The following is a 25,206-nucleotide window of genomic DNA, read 5'->3' as shown; positions in this document are numbered from 1 at the left end:
AGTGTGACCTGCTCTACGTAGTGTGACCTGAGTCATAATAGGTGGAAGTTAGTGTGACCTAGTTGTGACAGGATTGTTGCATGTAGTAGTGTAACCTAGTGCTGTGACAGGATTGTTGCATGTAGTAGTGTAACCTAGTGCTGTGAAAGGATTGTTGCATGTCGTAGTGTAACCTAGTGCTGTGACAGGATTGTTGCATGTAGTAGTGTAACCTAGCGTTGTGACAGGATTGTTGCATGTAGTAGTGTAAACTAGCGTTGTGACAGGATTGTTGCATGTAGTAGTGTAACCTAGTGCTGTGAAAGGATTGTTGCATGTCGTAGTGTAACCTAGTGCTGTGACAGGATTGTTGCATGTAGTAGTGTAACCTAGCGTTGTGACAGGATCGTTGCATGTAGTAGTGTAACCTAGTGCTGTGACAGGATCGTTGCATGTTGCATGTAGTAGTGTAACCTAGCGCTGTGACAGGATTGTTGCATGTCGTAGTGTAACCTAGTGCTGTGACAGGATTGTTGCATGTAGTAGTGTAACCTAGTGCTGTGACAGGATTGTTGCATGTAGTAGTGTAACCTAGCGCTGTGACAGGATCGTTGCATGTCGTAGTGTAACCTAGTGCTGTGACAGGATTGTTGCATGTAGTAGTGTAACCTAGTGCTGTGACAGGATTGTTACATGCAGTAGTGTAACCTAGTGCTGTGACAGGAAATTTCTATGTAGAATTACATAAATGTTGCATGTAGTGTGGCATGCGAGTGTGACAGTGACAGGAATGTTGCATGACATAGCATAACTTGTGACAGGAACACTGTACTAATCACCTGGATCAGCATTGTTGTATAACCTCTGTGACAGGAATGTTGTCTATAGTAGGTCCAGTGACAAGAATGTTGTATGTAGTGTGACATTTGACAAAAATAAAAATGTGTATGTAGTGTGACCAGTAACAAGAATTTGGTACGTAGTGCGACCAGTGACAAAAAATGTTGTATGTAGTTTGACCAGTGACAAGAATTTTGTATGTAGTGTGACCAGTGACAAAAATGTTGTATGTAGTGTGACCAGTAACAAGAATTTGGTATGTAGTGCGACCAGTGACAAAAAATGTTGTATGTAGTTTGACCAGTGACAAGAATTTTGTATGTAGTGTGACCAGTGACAAAAATGTTGTATGTAGTGTGACCAGTAACAAGAATTTGGTATGTAGTGCGACCAGTGACAAGAATTTTGTATGTAGTTTGACCAGTGACAAGAATTTTGTATGTAGTGTGACCAGTGACAAAAATGTTGTATGTAGTGTGGCCAGTGACAAATATTTTGTATGTAGTGTGACCAGTGACAAGAATTTTGTATGTAGTGTGACCAGTGACAAAAATGTTGTATGTAGTGTGACCAGTAACAAGAATTTGGTATGTAGTGCGACCAGTGACAAAAAATGTTGTATGTAGTGTGGCCAGTGACAAATATTTTGTATGTAGTGTGACCAGTGACAAGAATTTTGTATGTAGTGTGACCAGTGACAAAAATGTTGTATGTAGTGTGACCAGTAACAAGAATTTGGTATGTAGTGCGACCAGTGACAAGAATTTTGTATGTAGTTTGACCAGTGACAAGAATTTTGTATGTAGTGTGACCAGTGACAAAAATGTTGTATGTAGTGTGGCCAGTGACAAATATTTTGTATGTAGTGTGACCAGTGACAAGAATTTTGTATGTAGTGTGACCAGTGACAAAAATGTTGTATGTAGTGTGACCAGTGACAAGAATTTTGTATGTAGTGTGACCAGTGACATGAATTTTGTATGTAGTGTGACCAGTGACAAAAATGTTGTATGTAGTGTGACCAGTAACAAGAGTTTTGTATGTAGTGTGACCAGTGACAAAAAATGTTGTATGTAGTTTGACCAGTGACAAGAATTTTGTATGTAGTGTGACCAGTGACAAAAATGTTGTATGTAGTGTGACCTTTTGCAGGAATGTTGTTTTTATTATATGACCTTTGACAGGAACATTGTACATATTGTGACCTTTGACAGGAACATTGTACATAGTGTGACCTGTGACATGAATGCAGTATTAAGTGTGACCTGTGACTGGTGTGTTCTATGTAGTGTTACCTATATGATGAAAAAGGTTATAGGCGAATTATGTCTAGTGAGAAAATTGTTTGGATTGTGTGACTAATGACGACTCATTCTTTAATTAAATATTCTCTGAAACCTGGTCCCACAGGTGATATAGGGTGGAAAACATCAGCTGTTCCTTAGGTACTTACATTACAGTAATAGTACAAGTCTATACCCACTGCAAACAAAAGACACTCTGGCTTAAAAGCATTAACACTCAGACCAATTTAATGCTTTAGATCCTCTTTCATTAATCTAATTTGCTAATTTCCTAAAATGCTATTGCTTATTTTCCATCTCATGTTCCAAAGAGGTTTCTTTCAAAAAAAGAATTACATGTTACAACTATTCTATATGATCAGGATTAAGCAATGCGAGGCCCAAGGGGCTTGTAAAGCTCATATATCTAATTCATATATTCAGTCATTTAGCAACAATTTCAAATATGACAAATGATTTCTGTAATAATTTCCCTATTGGGTTCAAGCCTTGTGGTCAAACAGAAGTCAGATTCATCATTTATGAAAATTGTCTCAGACCAAACTTGGACAATATCTTTGTGTGGAAGAAGGATTTTTGGGAACTTTAATTCCTTTACTGGGCCCCACATCTCTCATGTCAGATTTCTGGTTGATACAAGTTCGGTTTCTTTCAGCAAGAAATGTACTTTACACCAAAATGGGACAGAATCAAGGCATTCCCACAACAGATGGATTTTACAGAATTTTCTCTATATATATTCAACAAAAAAAGAAACGCACAACAATTATATTATGCAATCAATAGCCTATGATATGTTGAGAAATTTGTACAAAATTTTATATCAATGTGAAGGGACAGGTCTACTCTTTACAGAACTGTAGAGGAAAAGTCTGTGTGACGTCACTCATGTCATCACTAGTTACTCAAAGTGTGATATCCACGATAGACAAAAGAACACTTCAGTACCTGGTGTAGGTATCTCTTGCATGAATCCCTACACAGATTCTCCTATGCATTGAATTCATGAGAACATTAATTCACCTTAAGGGAATGTTGATCCATTTTTGTTTTAATGCTGCTATCAACTGGGCTCGGTTAGTTGGTGGAGTTTTGACATTTCCTAATATGTCTGTCCAGCTTATCCCACAGATGCTAAATGGGAGAAATGTCGGGCTATATGGGGGCCATTCCAGAGGCCGAACATTGTTTGCCATGAGAAAATCACAAATGACTCTGGCAACATGCAGTTGAGCATTGTCGTACTGGAAAATTAGGTTATGATGTCTGAGAAGTGGAAGGACATGGGTTGGAGGATCTGGTCTCTGTATCGGTGGTTGGAGGATCTGGTCTCTGTATCGGTGGTTGGAGGATCTGGTCTCTGTATCGGTGGTTGGAGGATCTGGTCTCTGTATCGGTGGTTGGAGGATCTGGTCTCTGTATCGGTGGTTGGAGGATCTGGTCTCTGTATCGGTGGTTGGAGGATCTGGTCTCTGTATCAATCAACATTGAGGTTTGGATCCTGGACTACTAAGGGGGATTTTATTCCATGGGAGATGCCTCCCCAAACCATTACAGAAGACCCACCAAATCTATTATGTTCAACCATGCATATGTCAGCGAAACGCTCATCACAACTGTGATATACCTTTTTTCCTGTCTGAGCAATACAGACAGAATCTAGACTCATCGGTGAACATCACATGCCATGCGACAGCAGTTTGGCTATGACCATTCATCAAGATCACAGTTGCTCTAACCCTCTGAATTTGTGTTAAGCGTGACATCTCGGTAAATAGCAAAATCAAAATGCCAACATGGAAAATTAATGCCACTGGACTTGAGTATCTGTTGAAATTATTACTTTGAAAAATCCAACTTGGCTTGATCTAAAGGGTCTCAAAAATCAGACAATGATATTGTCATCCTCGGCTGATTTTAGGGTAGATTGTTGAGAAGGGAGATCATTCTTGATGTAATACCTGACCAAATATTCCATTATTTCCTTACAGTTAGGTGTACTGCAGGAGGGAACTTTGAGCATTTCTTTTTTTGATGAGTATATTTGCACTATCTGGACCTGCCTCAGAGGGGCGATACCCACCAATTATTCAAAATGGATTCCCTTTATAAAAGCATGCTTCAGAATAAATTAGGACTGAATCCTAATATTTCTACACAAGCAGATGGATTTTTTTAAAGAATCTTATTTCTTCATTGGGCCCTCTTCTCCTGCAACCCAGGGGACAAAATCTACTAATTTAATACAAAATTGATTCCCCTTTATCCAACAATGTAAAAGAAAGAATAAAAAAATTTGCTTTATTTCCCCTATTAGTTTACGTCTTTCCTCCCCCAAGGGGCCGATGCCAACTTTTTAACATAATTGATTCCACTAAGAATATTAAGAATTTGCTCTATTTCCCCCCAATATACCCTTCCTTCCCACTCCAGGGGTTCTAGATCCATCATTTATACAAATTTGATTCCCTTCATCCAAGGTTGCTTCAGACCAAATTTGAACAGAATTTTAATACACTGTATTTCTACACAAGATGAATGATTTTAAAGAATTTTCTCTATTGCCCCTATTGGGTCCCACCTCTCCTGCAACAGCCTGGGGTGTAAATCTCCTTTGGTAAAATTCTTTCTTTCAGTTGTTTATGACTAGCAGAGATTTTTTTAGTAAAATGTTGATGGATGCCGGACAGACGCAAGAGTCTGTGCCATGGAATAAGTTAACCAATCCATCAGACCAGGTGAGCTAAAAATGTATTTAATATAACCATATATAATCAAATTACAATGGTAAAATGAAGATCTTTAAACATATGATGGAGTGGTTATACATAAATAAAACTTATAAGTATATTCCAGGTTTAGTTATGACAGCTCATGTACTTTGGGAGAAAGTACACTCAACACCAAGCTAAACTAAAACACAATGTACTTTAACATAATTGGTTTGATAACTAACCACGTAAGTCCAATTTAAACATCAAGTATAGGCTAAAATCATGTACTGAGTTGTTCTTGCTTCCTGGTATATTGCTTAAAAGTAACACTAGTTTGGTATTAACAGTATAATTATAGAACAATTTTGTGCTTAAACGAATAATGGTAATGCTGTAGGAAAATCAACATCCAGGTCTTGTTCCACAGGTCTTATTCAGCATTATAAAGGATTCTTTTATCGTTTGAATCATAACAAGTGGCACATAGAGTCTGTATTACTTACCTAGCTTTGTTTCCTTCATCCAAAGGAAAAGCAATTTTAAGGTTTGAATTGTTTTTTTCCTTGGGTCCGAACCCTCTGCCCTGATGAAGATCAGGAAAAAGAGACAAAATGGGCCTGCATTGCTCACCTGGTATTCAATGTTCATCAAAATAGAATCAGTGTTTATCACAAATACATTAACATGTACACCATTGACATTCAAAGTGGCACATCCAATCAGTCAGTACCATCTCTGCATCATTCCATGCAAGTTTAAGCTCAGTCCTACTGGTGGAACTTGAGAAGTTTGAAAATGGTGTTGTACAGGAAAAGCATGATTGTGCAATCATGTTAAAAAACAGCCTCCCTGGCTGCCATATTAACATATCTGACAAGGTCGAAAAATAACAACACTTTGAGGGCTTCCTTTCCCTAACATTCCCACTAATTTTTAGCTCAAATGAACCAGTGGAACTGGAGATGAAGTTTGAAAAGTTTATGTATGGCAGATGAAGACAGACAGTAAAAAAAAAATGGTAAGTCTTACATATACAAACAAAACCATTCTTAAAATACTGATCTGGCATGATAAACATTGAAAGGTGTAATCATAGTAAAAAATTTAATTAAAGATCATGGTAGTGAAATATTCTTTATAGTTTTTTTTTAGTTTTCACAGAAATTCAACATACATACAAATTTGCTTACCTATCAAGGGGTTATAAATTCCATAAAACAAAATATTTGCATGACGATATCTTTATTTGTGAATATACGTTACCCATATTTCCCAATCAATTTAGAATTATGTATTAAGAATAAAAAAGGAATAAAAGATCTCCACAATGTAAAACAATCCAACGATTCCTTATAATATGGATCAAGGTCATTTCTTTTTGCAAACTTTTTCAAGCTTCATCCTAGGAAACTATCAACTAAATACCATACTTCTGCAATTTTTGTTTAGTCAGAAGAAGTTGTTTTAAGGTTTTAAGAAATTTCACTACTGTGACCAGGTGAGCTGAGCTAAAATTTGAAAAGGATGTCATTTGTTTTTCAGAATATCAATTCAACTTATATAGAAAGAACCCATTTCATCCAAAATGATCTTAATAATGAAAAGACCCAGCACATATCCTAATATAAGATTTCAGATTCTTTAAACATAAATGTTCAAACAAGCTTTGTGTATTTTTTTGTAATTTTTAAAAACAGGAAATTAACAAATGTTGACATTTATGTTTCATCTCCATGTAAATAAAAAAAACTGCCATGAAATAAGATGATAGCCTACATGATATTTTCAGCTTAAAAAAAACCTTAATAGGTGTAGGTCTAATGGCATCCACTTAATTACTCTACCACACCCAACACCACAGGAGACTTACTTAAGAGGAATTTTTTTACACAGATCACAACCTGTTGTTGTTATGTTATTAGTAGGTTTCCCTTGAAACATGAGTTAAAGAATCTTTATAGCATACAGTTTTTTTTTCTTTCCAAATTATATCCTTTGGTTTCTGAAATCTTTAAAATCAAATTTAAAGATTTCCTCATCCATAAAGATGATGGAAAAGATATGAAAAAAGAGTATCATAACATCAAATCCTTCAACCAAAATCATTTGTCCTGCTGGACCAAGCTCAACTCATCTTCCAGTGGAATCCAGACCTAAAATGTTCAAACATTCTTATCTGCTCTGCATTGCACAAAATGTAGGATATACACTGATTATTATAGAGTTATCATAATGATCTCTAATGATTTAAATCATGTATAAAAATTCAGTTCTTTTACAGTTTAAATCTATCACTCTGAAGCACAGTTACTGTGGGAGGCCCACATACATTTTCACATCCAGTAATCAAACCCATGGATCTAGGAGAATGGCAAGTGCATTGTACCACCTGGCAATTAACATCATGTCCTTTCGTTGTGGGAGGCAAAACTTTGTGCTTTCACATGTTAAAATCAAATATCATAATGAAACAATAACTATTTGATCAAAATGCCACTGGTAATTCACCATTTCATGTCATTATAATCAAGCCCAGAAGTTTGAAAGAAATTGGTTGAAATAGGTTCTCAAGCACATTTGACACTGATGATCTTTAAAAAGTTGGTGAAGGTGTTTGAACACACTTGGTAGCTCTTAATCACAATATGATTTAACTCAGTATCAGTATTTAGGGCTTTTTGATAATTGAGAAGTTGTCTGAAAATTTGAACACATTTGATTCCTTTGACCTAGTATGATTGATAAAATGTTTTCACTTGGTCATAATAACCCTTTGGGAATGAGTTAGATCAAAATGCTGTGCAGGAAAACACAAATCCAGGTCCTAATTATGAAGTTTGAAAGATAGCAGAAAACTGCTGGAAAGGATTGTCTGTGGCTACGGGGATTAGTGACACTGAGTTCAGACAATAAGTTGTAGAAAAGTAAGGGGCAGTAACTCTTCTAAAAACTGTACAATACATTTATTGCATTTTTGACAGTGAAATTTATAAATATTGATAAAAACTTATAACATCACTGCAGCGATGCAGCCCGACCCTGACTCCGCGCAGTCTAGGGTCGAATTGGCCGGTAGCTCTCGATAGCCGGCGATGTTACTGTCAGAAAGGGACTTCCGGTCGCAGGTCTCTGATTCCTTTAGGAACCTCAAAGTGACTGGTGGCGTCGTTGGTGGGGGCCGCTTTGATTCCGGACCTGTACCTTCGGGTATAGGGTCAGGGGCCACAGACTTTTTGTCAGGATTGTCTGTGGCTACGGGGATTAGTGACACTGAGTTCACTAATCCTGGTGTCAGCGTGAGGCCTGTTTTCCCACCCTCACAGGCTTCTGGCTATGGGACTTTCTGCTCCAGTCCAGATTTCACGGTGCAGGGTTTCCCAGGGGGTTCCCCCAAGGGCTTGGGGCTTCAGGCCAGGCGTCCGGTATCCAGTCTCCCTTTCCCCCAGGCTTGGGGTGTCGGGGTGCCTGCGGGCACTTATTCCTGGGCCGCCCAGGCCAACCTGCGGATGGTTCTGGGTACCAACAGTTATCCAGCATGTCTGGGATTCCACCTGGTGGGAGTGGTGGTTCATCCTGATCCTTTGGACAGGGTGTCAAGCCCCAGGCTCAGACGGGCCATCATAGCCAGCTCTGGGGTTACTCCCAGCCCGCGGGACCATTCCCATTCCCTCAGGGGTTTGGGTTTAACCCCATTGGTCTTCCCTCCTGGAACCCATGGGGGTTGGTCTCTCCCTCTCGGAGACGTTACAGCAGTGCGGAATCCTCCCAACGTTCTGCTACGTCGGGGGCCTTGTCAGCCAGTTCTAAAAAGGTTTGCTCTGCGTCTAAATGCTGTATAGAGGAGTCCCCCTCTCTGGAGATAGCTCCTTCCGTGGCCCCTGTTCCTCCCAAGGGGACTTCGGTCCCTATTGAGGAGGAGATGGATGTCGAGGGCGCAGACTTGGCAGAGGAAGACGATGTCATTCATCTTTTTCCTGGGTCTCGGAGATTGATCCATTCGAGTCATCTGATGATAACCCTCCCGGCCAGGAGGGTTCCCAGGGAGTAGATGGCCCTGAGACTGCTGAAGCCGAGGCTCAGCATGTGCTTTCAGGTATGCGGGCCCTCTGGGCCGACATCAACCGGATGCTCGGGGTGGAGGTTTGCCCCACCTTCTGCATCGTCAGTGCCCGAATCCACCACCCTTCTGGGTTCTCTGATGGTTCCTTGGGCTTCCGTTCATTCAGATCGGTCTTTGCCAGAAGGCACTATCGTGTCTTCGGCTCTGGCCACTACCCGGGCGCGGGTTTTAGAGAAGGACTCCTCCTCTACCCGTGCTCCAGGTTTTGACGGTCTGCAGCTCGGTGTTGGTGATTTGTCGGAGGCTTTGGCCTCTGACTATGCCACACACGACAGGCAGCTGGCCTCTCAACCAGCACAGCTGGAGTTGAGAGAGCGGGGCTGCCTGGCCCGGCAAATAGTGGATTGGGTGGTGCTCGATCCCAAAGAGTACCATAGGATGGAGAGGAGGTTGCGCCTCAGGGTATCCGATTTGCCTGAGGGTTGGTTATCCGAGACCGAACATTCCGACATACAGGACAGACTCACCTCTGCCCTGAACGCGGCGTTGAGAGCATCAGCGACCTTGCACGTCTCCCTGCTTGTCAATGTCGTGGTGGCTAGGTGGTTTTTAAGTTCTGAAAACCTGCCCAGTCAAGTAACTCTACCGTTTCCGCTTGTTGACTGCCCCCTTCTAGACTCTACCCTGTTCGGGGTAGCACTTCCTTGGGTTCAGAAGGATATGAAGGAAGACTCAGTCACCTCAGCACTTCTGGTGAAGAGGTTTCAGGCTGAGAAGGCCAGTGTCTCGCAGGGGTCAGCGTCTCCTAAGAAGAGGGCGAAGTCTTCAACTGCTCAGTCTTCTGCGTAGCCCAAATCCCAGCATCACTTCGAGGGCAACAATGGGGAAGGGTAGGAATGGTAAGAAACCTCCTAGGGGCAAGAAGACTCTTTCTGCTCCTTTGCCGCGACAGACCAAGGGCATGGCTGGGTGGACGTCAGTCCTCCCGTTCCAGGCTCTTGTCCATCTCCTGCAGGCTCAGACTCTGGGTGGGCAGACGATTCGCTGGTCTGGCAGGGGCTCGATCTGCCATCCGGAACTCCCTGTGGGCGGACGTCTCTCCGCTTTCCTTCCACAGTGGCATGAAATCATGGAGGACGCTTGGGCTTTGTCGGTGACAAGGAGGGTCTAGGTATTCCCCTTCTTCGGGATCCGCCCCTCGCCGCCCGGCTCCTCCGGGGGGATTTGGAAAAGGGCTCGAGCGCTCAAGGAGGAAGTAGGGACCATGTTGGCCAAGGGCGCGATGTTAACCAAGTTGCTGCAGGTGGTCATGGGATTCCTTCGCTAACACGGAATAGACATCCACATCTATTTCGATGACTCCCTCATGCTTGGTTGGTGAGGGAATCGCTAGTGAAGGACATTCGTCTGGACCTGAAAATCTTACTCAGAGTCAGCTTCATTCCTTCCAGAGAGAAGTCAGAGGTTCCCCATCTCAGGACTTCGTCTTCCTGGGGAACCGCTTTGAACATTGTTCTGGGCTGAGCCCTTCCACCTCTGGTGAAGTTCGAGAAGGCCAGGGCTCTGGCTCTGACCTTCATCCCTTGGCCAGGTACATTGGTTCCTTAATTTTCTGGGGTATCTCAACTGCCTGGCAGATGTTCCTCCTGTCCGACTGGGTTCCGTCATCCAGGAGTGGGAGGCCAAGATTCCGCTTACCCAGTCGGTCAGGGAGTTCGCTCACTGGTGGACCATTAAGGAAAACGTTTTCCGCTGGGTGCCTCTGACCAAGCCTTTCTCCTCTATGACCCTGTTCACAGATGTGTCCATGACAGGATTGGGAGCTTACCTCGACGGCTAATGCCGCTCGGGGGAGTGGTCTGGCGAACAGCTCTCAGAGCACATCAATGTACTCGAGATGAAGGCTGTTCTTTTGGCTCTGCAGTCCTTTCGGGGTATCCTGCAGTCCAAAGTGATCTGTGTGGCTACCGACAACTCTACAGTTGTCGAGAATCTGGAGAGGCAGGGTGGCACCAGGTCTCATGTCCTGTGTGTCACCATCAACATCCTTCTTCTCTGCCAGTATATGCAGTTGACCATAGCGGTCAAGCATCTTCTTGGCAGGCTGAATGTGTTGGCGGACACTCTCTCCAGGCGCCGCCAGCCGGAGTTGACGGAATGGTAGCTGTGCCCTTTGATTTTCAAGGGGATTTGTTAGGTGTTGACAGATCTATTATAGACCGGTTTGCCACTTTCCTGAACAACCAGCTGCCAACCTTCGTCTCCCCGGTCCCAGACCAAAAGGCTTGGGCTGGGAACGCCCTTTCTCTTTGTCTGGGACGGGATGTATGCCTATGCATTCCCTCCCTTCCACTTGGTGGGCAGGGTGCTTCAGAAGTTCCACCTTCACGCGTGGAGGCTATCTCTGGAAGCCTCGCCAAGGTAGGCTTTTCTAGAGAGGTATCAGATCTCTGGGCAACTGATTGCGGATTTCCTACTCTCTCTATTTAGGGACCGCAATCTGGCACCTGGCACTATCGCTGGCTATCGTACAGCTATTGCCAGTGTCCTTGCCTGTTATGGCAGGAAAGAGATAGGTTCGTCCTCCTCTCTTTCTGCCTTAATCAGAGGCTTCGCTCTGGATAGACCCAGAGTTCGGCAGCTGGCCCCAGAGTGAAATCTGGCCCTGGTGCTAGATTCCCTGACTAGGGCTCCTTATGAGCCTCTGGAGTCTGCCTCGTTAAAGTTTGTAACTTTCAAGGCACTCTTCCTTTTGGCTTTGGCCTCTGGATGTAGGAGGAGTGAGGTCCACGCCTTGTCGTCGCTCCCCTCTAGTCTACGTTGGTCCAGAGGCCATGCTGCCGTAACTCCTAACTGATCCTTCCTTTTTAGCGAAGAATCAGGTTCTGGGGTTCTCGCCCGATCCCATCAGGATCCCGGCTTTGACTAGCTCAGAGGAGCGAGATAGGTTGCTTTTTCCTTGTCGGGCTCTTAGGTTTAATCTTGACAAAGTGAAGCTTGTCACATCAGACAACAAAGTGACAATTGGTCATCTTGTCAGAAGACAAAGTGAAGCTTGTCACATCAGACGGCAAAGTGACAATTGGTCATCTTGTCAGAAGACAAAGTGAAGCTTGTCACATCAGACAACAAAGTGACAATAGTTTATCTTGTCAGAAGACAAAGTGACAATAGATTATCTCACCAGAAGACAATGTGAAGCTTGTCACACCAGAAGACAAGGTGACCATACCCTATTTGTCTTGTCAGATGACAGAGTGACAATAGCTTATCTATCTTTCTATCTATCTCATCAGAAGAAGTAAAGTGACTATAGCTTAGCACATCAGATGATAAAGTGACTATAGCTCAGCACATCAAATGATAAATAAACTATAGCTTAGCACAATAGATGATAAAGTGACTATAGCTCAGCACATCAGATGATAAAGTGACTATAGCTTAGCACATCAGATGATAAAGTGACTATAGCTAAGCACATCAGATGATAAAGTGACTATAGCTAAGCACATCAGATGATAAAGTGACTATAGCTTAGCACACCAGATGATAAAGTGACTATAGCTTAGCACATCCGATGATAAAGTGACTACAGCATAGCACATCAGATGATAAATAAACTATAGCTTAGCACAATAGATGATAAAGTGACTATAGCTCAGCACATCAGATGATAAAGTGACTATAGCTTAGCACATCAGATGATAAAGTGACTATAGCTAAGCACATCAGATGATAAAGTGACTATAGCTAAGCACATCAGATGATAAAGTGACTATAGCTTAGCACACCAGATGATAAAGTGACTATAGCTTAAGCACATCCGATGATAAAGTGACTACAGCATAGCACATCAGATGATAAAGTGACTATAGCTTAGCACAATAAATGATAAAGTGACTATAGCTCAGCACATCAGATGATTAAGTGACTATAGCTTAGCACATCAGATGATAAAGTGACTATAGCTTAGCACATCAGATGATAAAATGACTATAGCTTAGCACATCAGATGATAAAGTGACTATAGCTTAGCACATCAGATGATAAAGTGACTATAGCTTAGAACATCAGATGATAAAGTGACTATAGCTTAGCACATCAGATGATAAAGTGACTATAGCTTAGCACAATAGATGATAAAGTGACTATAGCATAGCACAATAGATGATAAAGTGACTATAGCTTAGCACAATAGATGATAAAGTGACTATAGCATAGCACAATAGATGATAAAGTGACTATAGCATAGCACATCAGATGATAAAGTGACTATAGCATAGCACAATAGATGATAAAGTGACTATAGCATAGCACAATAGATGATAAAGTGACTATAGCATAGCACAATAGATGATAAAGTGACTATAGCATAGCACAATAGATGATAAAGTGACTATAGCATAGCACAATAGATGATAAAGTGACTATAGCTTAGCACATCAGATGATAAAGTGACTAGCATAGCACAATAGATGATATAGTGACTATAGCATAGCACATCAGATGATAAAGTGATTATAGCATAGCACAATAGATTATAAAGTGACTATAGCTTAGCACAATAGATGATAAAGTGACTATAGCTTAGCACAATAGATAATAAAGTGACTATAGCATAGCACATCAGATGATAAAGTGACTATAGCATAGCACAATAGATGATAAAGTGACTATAGCTTAGCACAATAGATGATAAAGTGACTATAGCTTAGCACAATAGATGATAAAGTGACTATAGCATAGCACAATAGATGATAAAGTGACTATAGCATAGCACAATAGATGATAAAGTGACTATAGCTTAGCACATCAGATGATAAAGTGACTATAGCTAAGCACATCAGATGATAAAGTGACTATAGCTAAGCACATCAGATGATAAAGTGACTATAGCTTAGCACATCCGATGACAAATAAACTATAGCTTAGCACACCAGATGATAAAGTGACTATAGCTTAGCACATCCGATGATAAAGTGACTACAGCATAGCACATCAGATGATAAAGTGACTATAGCTTAGCACATCAGATGATAAAGTGACTATAGCTCAGCACATCAGATGATAAAATGACTATAGCTTAGCACATCAGATGATAAAATGACTATAGCTTAGCACATCAGATGATAAAGTGACTATAGCTTAGCACAATAGATGATAAAGTGACTATAGCTTAGCACATCAGATGATAAAGTGACTATAGCTTAGCACATCAGATGATAAAGTGACTATAGCTTAGCACAATAGATGATAAAGTGACTATAGCATAGCACAATAGATGATAAAGTGACTATAGCTTAGCACAATAGATGATAAAGTGACTATAGCATAGCACAATAGATGATAAAGTGACTATAGCATAGCACATCAGATGATAAAGTGACTATAGCACAGCACAATAGATGATAAAGTGACTATAGCATAGCACAATAGATGATAAAGTGACTATAGCATAGCACATCAGATGATAAAGTGACTATAGCATAGCACAATAGATGATAAAGTGACTATAGCATAGCACAATAGATGATAAAGTGACTATAGCATAGCACAATAGATGATAAAGTGACTATAGCTTAGCACAATAGATGATAAAGTGTCTATAGCTTAGCACAATAGATGATAAAGTGACTATAGCTTAGCACATCAGATGATAAAGTGACTATAGCATAGCACAATAGATGATAAAGTGACTATAGCATAGCACAATAGATGATAAAGTGACTATAGCTTAGCACAATAGATGATAAAGTGTCTATAGCTTAGCACAATAGATGATAAAGTGACTATAGCTTAGCACATCAGATGATAAAGTGACTATAGCATAGCACAATAGATGATAAAGTGACTATAGCATAGCACAATAGATGATAAAGTGATTATAGCATAGCACAATAGATTATAAAGTGACTATAGCATAGCACAATGGATGATAAAGTGACTATAGCTTAGCACATCAGATGATAAAGTGACTATAGCATAGCACAATAGATGATATAGTGACTATAGCATAGCACATCAGATGATAAAGTGATTATAGCATAGCACAATAGATTATAAAGTGACTATAGTTTAGCACAATAGATGATAAATAAACTATAGCTTAGCACAATAGATGATAAAGTGACTATAGCATAGCACATCAGATGATAAAGTGACTATAGCATAGCACAATAGATGATAAAGTGACTATAGCTAGCACAATAGATGATAAAGTGACTATAGCTTAGCACAATAGATGATAAAGTGACTATAGCATAGCACAATAGATGATGAAGTGACTATAGCATAGCACAATAGATGATAAAGTGACTATAGCTTAGCACATCAGATGATAAAGTGACTATAGCATAGCACAATAGATGATAAAGTGACTATAGCTTAGCACATCAGATGATAAAGTGACTATAGCATAGCACAATAGATGATAAAGTGACTATAGCTTAGCACAATAGATGATTAAGTGACTATAGCTGATTGTATCTTACTAGATTATAGATCAGAGGATTCATTTAGAGTACCTGTTGAATAGATAGTCACCTGACTATCACTAGCCACCAGTGAATAACATGTCTATCCCTTTAAGAATAATATGTCTCATTATTATCTCTAGTTGAGGAAAAAAGCTGTCAGTAAATCCTTCTGTTTGATTGAATTGTGTGCAGGACAACTGTATAATCATAAAACATGATACCTGGATGATTTATAAAAAGGGTAGTGCAACCATTAGACTTTAACTGGAATATGGCTAGCGCTGAAGACAGAGTTTCCGTTCAACTCATCTGTCTGTGATTATGACAGAATTGTTTTTGTTTAAAGATAGCCACTACACAACCAGATGCCTGTTTGGAATTGTCAATGGCTCAGAAACAAGCAATATTGCAACGCTAATATATTAAGTCAACTCAAGGTGAAAACTAATTTCTTGGAAATGCCTAGAATTAGAAAATGTCGGTTTTCTGTGTAACGGCAGTACCCCTTTCCATGATTACAATTGACTAGTAGAGAGGGCTAATGTGGGTAATCCTTCAATAAAAATCCATCATACAGAGAAATTGCCTTTTCTTGGCATTGTGTCAGGTATCAACAGGCAAAAAAAGGAATGTCAAGTAACACACAGATTATATCAATGATCCATTAAAGGAAACAATAAAATGATTCCAGAATTGAATGGTCAGTTGCTTTCAGGATAAAGATTGTAAATAGAATTAGCCCTGCTGTTCAAGGTGTGAATTGTAACAATGAAGTTCATACATTTCTATTCTTGTGTCATTTTTATGATTCTTTTAAACAAATCAAACTAATTTCCTGATGTTGCCATTGTTATGACATCCTGACCACATTAACTGCTTAGAGATGACTGTAATTTAGAATTAACTAGAAACATACTCTTTGGGTTCATACAGCAGAGACCTAAACAGCCTGCAGTCTCAATAGTTCAGGTGCAGGCTAATGCCCGTCTAAAGAAGACAATTTTATCATTCTTTGTGATTTGGATGACAAGTATGATTCATTTAAGTGTATGACAAGAGTGACTTGTTGGATGACAAATATGATTCATTAAAGTGTATGACAAGAGTGACTTGTTGGATGACAAGTATGATTCATTAAAGTGTATGACAAGAGTGACTTGTTGGATGACAAATATGATTCATTAAAGTGTATGACAAGAGTGACTTGTTGGATGACAAGTATGATTCATTAAAGTGTATGACAAGAGTGACTTGTTGGATGACAAGTATGATTCATTTAAGTGTAAGATAAGAGTGACTTGTTGGATGACAAGTATGATTCATTTAAGTGTAAGATAAGAGTGACTTGTTGGATGACAAGTATGATTCATTAAAGTGTATGACAAGAGTGACTTGTTGGATGGCAAGTATGATTCATTAAAGTGTAAGAAAAGAGTTAAATTTGACTTGTCAAAGGACAACTATAAAGTATGTAATGAAGATTGACAAGTGTCCCTGTTGAAAATTGATAATGTGAACAGTATGACAAGTGTCCCTGTTGAAAATTGATAATGTGAACAGTATGACAAGTGTCCCTGTTGAAAATTGATAATGTGAACAGTATGACAAGTGTCTCTGTTGAAAATTGATAATGTGAACAGTATGACAAGTGTAAAATTAATGAATTGTGACTTAAGGAATTCTTTGACATGGCAGGATGATGATTATGAAGTGTGCAGTTACATATACAGACCTGGTGTTCTGCTGCTCTCACAAATCCCATATTTGCAGTCGTAGTTACTGCTCCCAATGTATCTCCAGTTCCAAAGATCACCTGCAACACAATTAACCAACAATGTATATTGTCTGCATACCTGAAACGTCATAATACATTTACTTGGGAGATTACTAAATCAGTCATACTTTATAGATATTTCTGCAATATATACGGTCTGATTTTTTAAAATGATTCCAATTTTCTTACCTATTTCTAGAAATAAATCATGTAACACAAACACAACAATATAATATAATAAAAAAAATAGTATGATGTGGTATCTGTTGATGACTTTCCATTCTAGTATGATGTGGTATCTGTTTATGACATTCCATTCTAGTGTGATGTGGTATCTGTTGATGACTTTCCATTCTAGTGTGATGTGGTATCTGTTGATGACTTTCCATTCTAGTATGAAGTGGTATCTGTTGATGACTTTCCATTCTAGTATGATGTGGAATCTGTTGATGACTTTCCATTCTAGTATGATGTGGTATCTATTGATGACATTCCATTCTAGTGTGATGTGGTATCTGTTGATGACTTTCCATTCTAGTGTGATGTGGTATCTGTTGATGACTTTCCATTCTAGTATGATGTGGTATTTGTTTATGACATTCCATTCTAGTATGATGTGGTATCTGTTTAGGACTTTCCATTCTAGTATGATGTGGTATCTGTTGATGACTTTCCATTCTAGTATGATGTGGTATCTGTTGATGAATTTCCATTCTAGTAAGATGTGGTATCTATTGATAACTTTCCATTCTAGTGTGATGTGGTATCTGTTGAAGACTTTCCATTCTAGTATGATGTGGTATCTGTTGATGACTTTCCATTCTAGTATGATGTGGTATCTATTGATAACTTTCCATTCTAGTGTGATGTGGTATCTATTGATGACTTTCCATTCTAGTATGATGTGGTATCTGTTGATGACTTTCCATTCTAGTAAGATGTGGTATCTATTGATGACTTTCCATTCTAGTGTGATGCGGTATCTGTTTGGGACTTTCCATTCTAGTATGATGTGGTATCTGTTTGGGACTTTCCATTCTAGTATGATGTGGTATCTGTTTGGGACTTTCCATTCTAGTATGATGTGGTATCTGTTTGGGACTTTCCATTCTAGTATGATGTGGTATCTGTTTGGGACTTTCCATTCTAGTGTGATGTGGTATCTGTTTGGGACTTTCCATTCTAGTATGATGTGGTATCTGTTTGGGACTTTCCATTCTAGTATGATGTGGTATCTGTTGATGACTTTCCATTCTAGTGTGATGTGGTATCTGTTGATGACTTTCCATTCTAGTATGATGTGGTATCTGTTGATGACTTTCCATTCTAGTATGATGTGGTATCTGTTGATGACTTTCCATTCTAGTGTGATGTGGTATCTGTTTGGGACTTTCCATTCTAGTATGATGTGGTATCTGTTTGGGACTTTCCATTCTAGTAAGATGTGGTATCTATTGATGACTTTCCATTCTAGTGTGATGTGGTATCTGTTTGGGACTTTCCATTCTAGTATGATGTGGTATCTGTTGATGAATTTCCATTCTAGTATGATGTGGTATCTGTTGATGACTTTCCATTCTAGTATGATGTGGTATCTGTTGATGACTTTCCATTCTAGTATGATGTGGTATCTGTTGATGACTTTCCATTCTAGTATGATGTGGTATCTGTTGGTGACTTTCCATTCTAGTATGATGTGGTATCTGTTGATGAATTTCCATTCTAGTATGATGTGGTATCTGTTGATGACTTTCCATTCTAGTATGATGTGGTATCTGTTGATGACTTTCCATTCTAGTATGATGTGGTATCTGTTGATGAATTTCCATTCTAGTAAGATGTGGTATCTATTGATGACTTTCCATTCTAGTGTGATGTGGTATCTGTTTGGGACTTTCCATTCTAGTATGATGTGGTATCTGTTGATGACTTTCCATTCTAGTGTGATGTGGTATCTGTTTGGGACTTTCCATTCTAGTATGATGTGGTATCTGTTGATGACTTTCCATTCTAGTATGATGTGGTATCTATTGATAACTATCCATTCTAGTGTGATGTGGTATCTGTTTGGGACTTTCCATTCTAGTATGATGTGGTATCTGTTGATGACTTTCCATTCTAGTGTGATGTGGTATCTGTTTGGAACTTTCCATTCTAGTATGATGTGGTATCTGTTGATGACTTTCCATTCTAGTGTGATGTGGTATCTGTGGAGGACATTCCGTTCTAGTGTGATGTGGTATCTGTTAAATTGCACATACCAAATTTCCAACATATTTTTTCATTTGTAGTCTGTATAGTCTGATGAGAACACGTGTTGATCAAACGCATTACTCTTTAGTCTAAGTCTAATCTCAATCTTCTAAACTTTATGTTCTTAAGTAAAATAATTTTTTTTTCAATGTGAAAAGTAGAAGGCAGCATATTAAAGATACAGTTAGGGCAACTTGAGTGTCTAAACACCACTGAACTCATTAATAATAATCTACTGAATGCCTTTGGTGACCTAAATTTACCATATATGGTATACTGTAATGTTTACCCTTGATACGACGGCCTTGGTGAAATAGTGACAGAAAAATTTAATTTTGAACCCGATGAAGATCAGGTATTTCAACTTGTGATGCTATGATTGCCAATGATGAACACATAAATTATCTTTTTCCCTTAAAATGTTGTAAATCCAAATAACTACAACCTTTGCTGAAAACAAATATGCCACTGTAGAGATATTGCAAGTAAAACCTGGACCATGTGCACAGAAGGTTGACTTGTCAATAAAATTTTGACTCACATGTCATGTAAAGTAAGGAAATCATTATATTCTACCTGTCTCTCAAGATAACTTTAACATCATTGATTTTTATGCCACTAAAATGAAAGTTTAATGTAATATTATTTCAAGAATAATCTGCAGGCTTTATCTCTAAGGCAATATGTTGGCTGATTACATATGAAATAGTCTGTTAGTATTTTGAACATAATTTTCAGATCGACAGATCAAACATTTAATTGAGAATGAAATCCCAAGTGACAGGCATTGGACAAAATGTTTGATCTCATTCTAATGCTCTAGGGGTAAGATTTTGTACATGAAATACTTTTAGTTTTTATATCATGGTTTTATATAGATTTTTCACATGAAAGTCAAGAAGTAATGAAGCATCTGTAGCCAAAAACAGATATTTTATCTCCCTACACAATTAAATTTTACTACTTCATTTGTCCTTTAATCTGGCTATACTGTATATGATTCTAAATTTGTATGGAAAGGTGCTATTCACTTGTGTGCTTTAAACCATTGAGATAGCAGGGGTTGACTCATAATAGAGATCACGAGACATAACCTGCATGTCACATTTCAAATTCATTTGAACAGTGGCATGGTGCAAAATATACACATGAACATATACTCAATGTTATTTTGGAATCATTGAAAATTAGGGATTTAGTGTGCCTCAACATCTTTATCGTGACTTTTTAGTAAATTTCATTTTTTAAACAAATTTCTAGGCTTCTAACATCACCACCAGTTCTAGAAGGATGAAACAACTGTATGAAGCACTTTAAATCATTGTTAGGTTACACATGTACATATTACTTCCAAATTTGTATTGAAATATGCTATTGTCTTGCTGAAGGTTCCAACTATTGGGGTAATTATTTTGATCTTTATTTGTTCTTTAAAAGTTAGATATTTTCATTTCCTTAATCTGTTTTTGCTCTTAATTAAATGAACTTAATCTTTCCATCTTGAGATTGTGATAATCTTAAACTGCCAAATCCAAGGCGACCTCCACCTGTCAGCCATTTACCCTTCCTCATATTTCATTTGTGGAACTTCATCAATAAAACTCTCTATTTAACTTTTAAATTCCATTTTTGGAACTTCATCAATATAACTATGAATTTAACCTTTACATTTCATTTGTGGAACTTCATCAATAAAACTCTCTATTTAACTTTTAAATTCCATTTTTGGAACTTCATCAATATAACTATGAATTTAACCTTTACATTTCATTTGTGGAACTTTATAAATAAAACTATGAATTTAACTTTTAAATTCCATTTTTGGAACTTCATCAATATAACTATGAATTTAACCTTTACATTTCATTTGTGGAACTTTATAAATAAAACTATGAATTTAACCTTTACATTTCATTTGTGGAACTTTATAAATAAAACTATGAATTTAACCTTTACATTTCATTTGTGGAACTTCGTTAATATAACTATGAATTTAACCTTTACATTTCATTTGTGGAACTTTATAAATAAAACTACAGTAAAACTCACTTGTGTCAAACATTTAGGCATCACCTTGTTACAGGTAAAAATTTTCTGGCTTCGGTCAAATGACTGAATGTGCTCGGTCAGCTATATCCGTGTTAATGATCCCTTTTGTAATTTTCCATTGAATATTTAAATCCCTGTGGTTACACAGGTGCACAGGTGAAAGTTAGAATTGATACAGAATTAGCCAACCAAACTTAAAACAAAATACACTGTAGTCTGTTAACTGTACATCTACTGTGCTTTTTCATGCATGGCTGCCGGGGAAACCAAAGGAAAAACAAGCAATAACTATCGTGCTAATGCAGATTGATAAAAATACTAATTTGTCATTAACACATTTGCTCCTAATTCTAAATACATATACTGATTTCCATGCACATATACTATGTGCAGGTTTTCTTTTATTCTATTTTATGGTTATGCTCTTACGATGCTGTATGTGTAATTTAAAGTTATGCTTCAGTTAGGTTGCCACAGCCTTCATCATTTTGTAACCCATCTCAGTTCTGTTAATGTTATATCAATGTAGAATGTTCATGAGTACCTGTTTATTGAGTTATAGTTTTAAATATTTATGAGGGGACTTGATACTTTAAAAGATATACATGTGAGTAGAATATTTGTATTAATTTAGGTATCAATTTTTGAGTTCTGTGTATGGGAGTGGGTGCATATCCACACGTGTGCTGCAATTCAATGACACGTGTTTCACATTACATTTTTTTTTATTATATTTGGATTCATAACTGTTTAATTGATTAGAAAATATTGCTAGTGTTTAAAAACACAAAATATTTTTGTTTATTTATTACTCGTTCATTACGCTCATGCCATGACCTATGAGACACATATCCGGTAAACAACCAATGAAAATAGGGTCAATCATCTATACAAAATGAGTCAAAACATGGCTAAATTGCACCATCAGATCAGTCCAATATTTCATTTGGTACCACTGACTTTGACTTATTTGTGTTTTACTGTATCAATTTACCCTTTACATTTCATTTGTGGAACTTCATCAAAGTTCGATCATGTTGATTAATTTGACTTACACTTCATTGTCATCATTGAAATTGATCAACCTTTCATTTAGCAGTAATTAAGGCTACATTCAGATTTTCTTTTTCTTTTACCTGGAAAAATTCAACTTTCATCTGTAATTGCAATCATTTAATCTGAAGTTTATACTTATAATTAACTATACCTTATTACATATGCTTACTCCTCCACTGCAGTGGAGTTTTTTTTTTCACCAACTTCACAGAATTTTACATCAGTAAAATATTACTTAATTTAGCTTAAGGACCAAATTAATTAATCAATATTAAGTCAATATTTGGCTGCAAAATGAAAAAACTCACTTGAAAAATGTATTAATTTCTCAGTCACTCAATTTACACATCCAGAAAATACCTAATTGCTATACCCTGTATGTCTATAAGCCACTGACAATCAGACTTAATTTCATATCCTGGTGTCTATAGACACTGACAGCTGAGCCCCAGGAAATATGCACTGTCCTTGATGACCCGCGAAAAAAAGTCATGATAGTCATTCAGTGATCAAAGTAAGGTGGAAGGATGACAATGATAGAATTTTCTTGTAATAAATATAGATATTCTGTCATGCTTACGCTATCAAACAGGAAACCATTAAAATTCTCCATGTAACAATGTTGTATAAAACATAGAGAAGGTATATAAACCTTTCTTTAATAACAAACAGCTGCCATTTTGTATCATAAACCTTTACAGTCACTTTTTTCTCATGATTATCATCACTTGGATGAAAGATCAACTTCTGGCTGGCTTACATATACCAAATTAAAGTATTTGTTTGGTGGCTACACATCTCAATCCATAGTCTGATTTCCTGTCTCCAGTCTCCTTAATATTTATGATAAAAAAAATTAATGAACCAAAATTCAGTCTATTGAAATTTTACGTCAGTATAGTAATAACAGAATAATTCCCTACAGAAATGACTTGTGTTTAATTCCAATATGATGAATCATACTACAACCCAATCCAGTGTTTCAATCATTTACCTACTTTCATACCATATAGACCAGCACATTGTAATAACTGTCAAGAATGGAGAATAAGTAAATATATAACACTGTCAGGTTTTGTTTCTTTTTACCAGTATTTATACCTATGCTCATCAAATATCTTCAACAACATAGGGCCTGCATTACTCACCTAGCAAAACTGATTTCTCTTCACACAGGAATGCATCAGACCAAATTTGGTCAAAATGCAATCAATCCTAAAGGAGGTATGAGATTTTCAAGAACTTGCTCTATTTCCCTTATTGGGACCCATCCCTTGTGTCACAGAGGGCTAAGATTTGTCATTTAGACAAACTTGATACTCTTTACCCAACAATGCTTCAGACCAAATTTGGTCAAAACCAAATCATTTCTCCAGGAGGAGAAGGATTTTAAAGAATTTGCTCTATCTTCCCTTTGAGCCCCATCCCTCCTGCAAAGACCCTCTCTTAATACCAAACTGGTTCCCCTTATAATGATGATGATGATGATTGATGATGATGATGATGATGATAATAAGAAAGCTTCTGACCAGATTTGAGCAAAACCCAATCATTCCTAAGGGAGGAGCAGGATTTTAAAGATTTTGCTCCATTTCCAATATTGGGCCCTGCTCCTTCTCCCCCAGTGGGCCGAGACCCATCATTTCCCCTTCATCTAATAATGCTTCAGATTAATTTTGGGCAAAATTAAGTCTTTCCAACTGGTGGAGTAGGATTTTAAAGATTAGCCTTATTTTCCTATCAGGCTGCACCCCTCTTTTCCCAGGATAGCTGAAACCACCATTTATACAAATTCATTCCTTTTCAGCCAAGAAAGCTAAATTCAGTCAAGGTCCAATCATTTCTATAATGAAAATGTAGAATTTTTATAAAATTTGCTCCATTTCCCCTACTGGGTTCTAACCCTGCTGCCCTAAGGGGTCGAGACCCATCAATTTCACAAAAATGAATTTTTCAGATCAAATTTGGGCAAAATCCAATCATTCCTACAAGAGGAGTATACTTTTAAAATTTTCCCCTTTTTGACCCCTCCCCTCAGGCGACTGGGGACTGAGAACCACCATTTATAACAATTTGTTCCCCTTCCACAAGGATGCTTCTAACCAAATTTGGAAAAAAATGTTGTCAGTTGTTTATGACAAGTAGTGACTTTCAGGAAAAAAGTTGATGGATGGATGCCCGTTGGGTCAGCTGCTAAACTATAAATGGTAGGAGGCAGCATCATTTTAAGCTTTCCTCAACTTTATGAAACCTGAAATCTTAAAAGTTCCTCCCCAGTGTCATGAGCCTGCCTTGTTTGTGAATGATGATCTATAAATGACTTCCAGATTCATGAACTATTAGATATATGTACTCTGTATCAGTAACTAAATCAGAATGGATGTTAGCAAGAATTACTTCTGTAGAATTAATCGCAAGGGATTGGAATTTGTAATTCAATCTCCTCGTGTATTTACACAAAAATAAATCCCAAACAAAATAGAAGTGATTTTCAATAAGGTTACAGACCCTAATAATGCAAACTGCCTCCCATCTAAATGCTCCAATCACATTTTATGTTAACCTGTTTATCCATGATGCATATTGGTATTTCCCCTAATGGGTGGAGGTCTGCTGTTCTAGAATAACATCTTTCATCTATCTAATGTTGAGACATACATGGTAGAGTATATCAAAGACATCTTTAAACAGAAAGATATTG

General features: G+C 38.1%; 1 long non-coding RNA gene across 1 annotated transcript in view; it reads right to left on the bottom strand.

Moving 5' to 3' along the window:
* LOC132564501 (uncharacterized) overlaps positions 1–17,182 on the bottom strand; it is a 37,619-nt gene extending 20,437 nt beyond the window's left edge. Inside the window, exon 1 of the long non-coding RNA XR_009554885.1 lies at positions 17,106–17,182. This is a non-coding gene — a long non-coding RNA (uncharacterized LOC132564501). The remainder of the gene's footprint in view (positions 1–17,105) is intronic.
* Between the last annotated feature and the right edge of the window lie 8,024 nt (positions 17,183–25,206).

This window comes from Ylistrum balloti, unplaced genomic scaffold (assembly GCF_031769215.1).
Source record: "Ylistrum balloti isolate Yb309-2 unplaced genomic scaffold, AGI_CSIRO_Ybal_v1 Utg372332, whole genome shotgun sequence".
Classification (NCBI taxonomy): domain Eukaryota; kingdom Metazoa; phylum Mollusca; class Bivalvia; order Pectinida; family Pectinidae; genus Ylistrum; species Ylistrum balloti.
The sequence above is the reverse complement of the archived record's forward strand: the minus strand, read 5'-3'. Positions and strand labels throughout refer to the sequence as shown.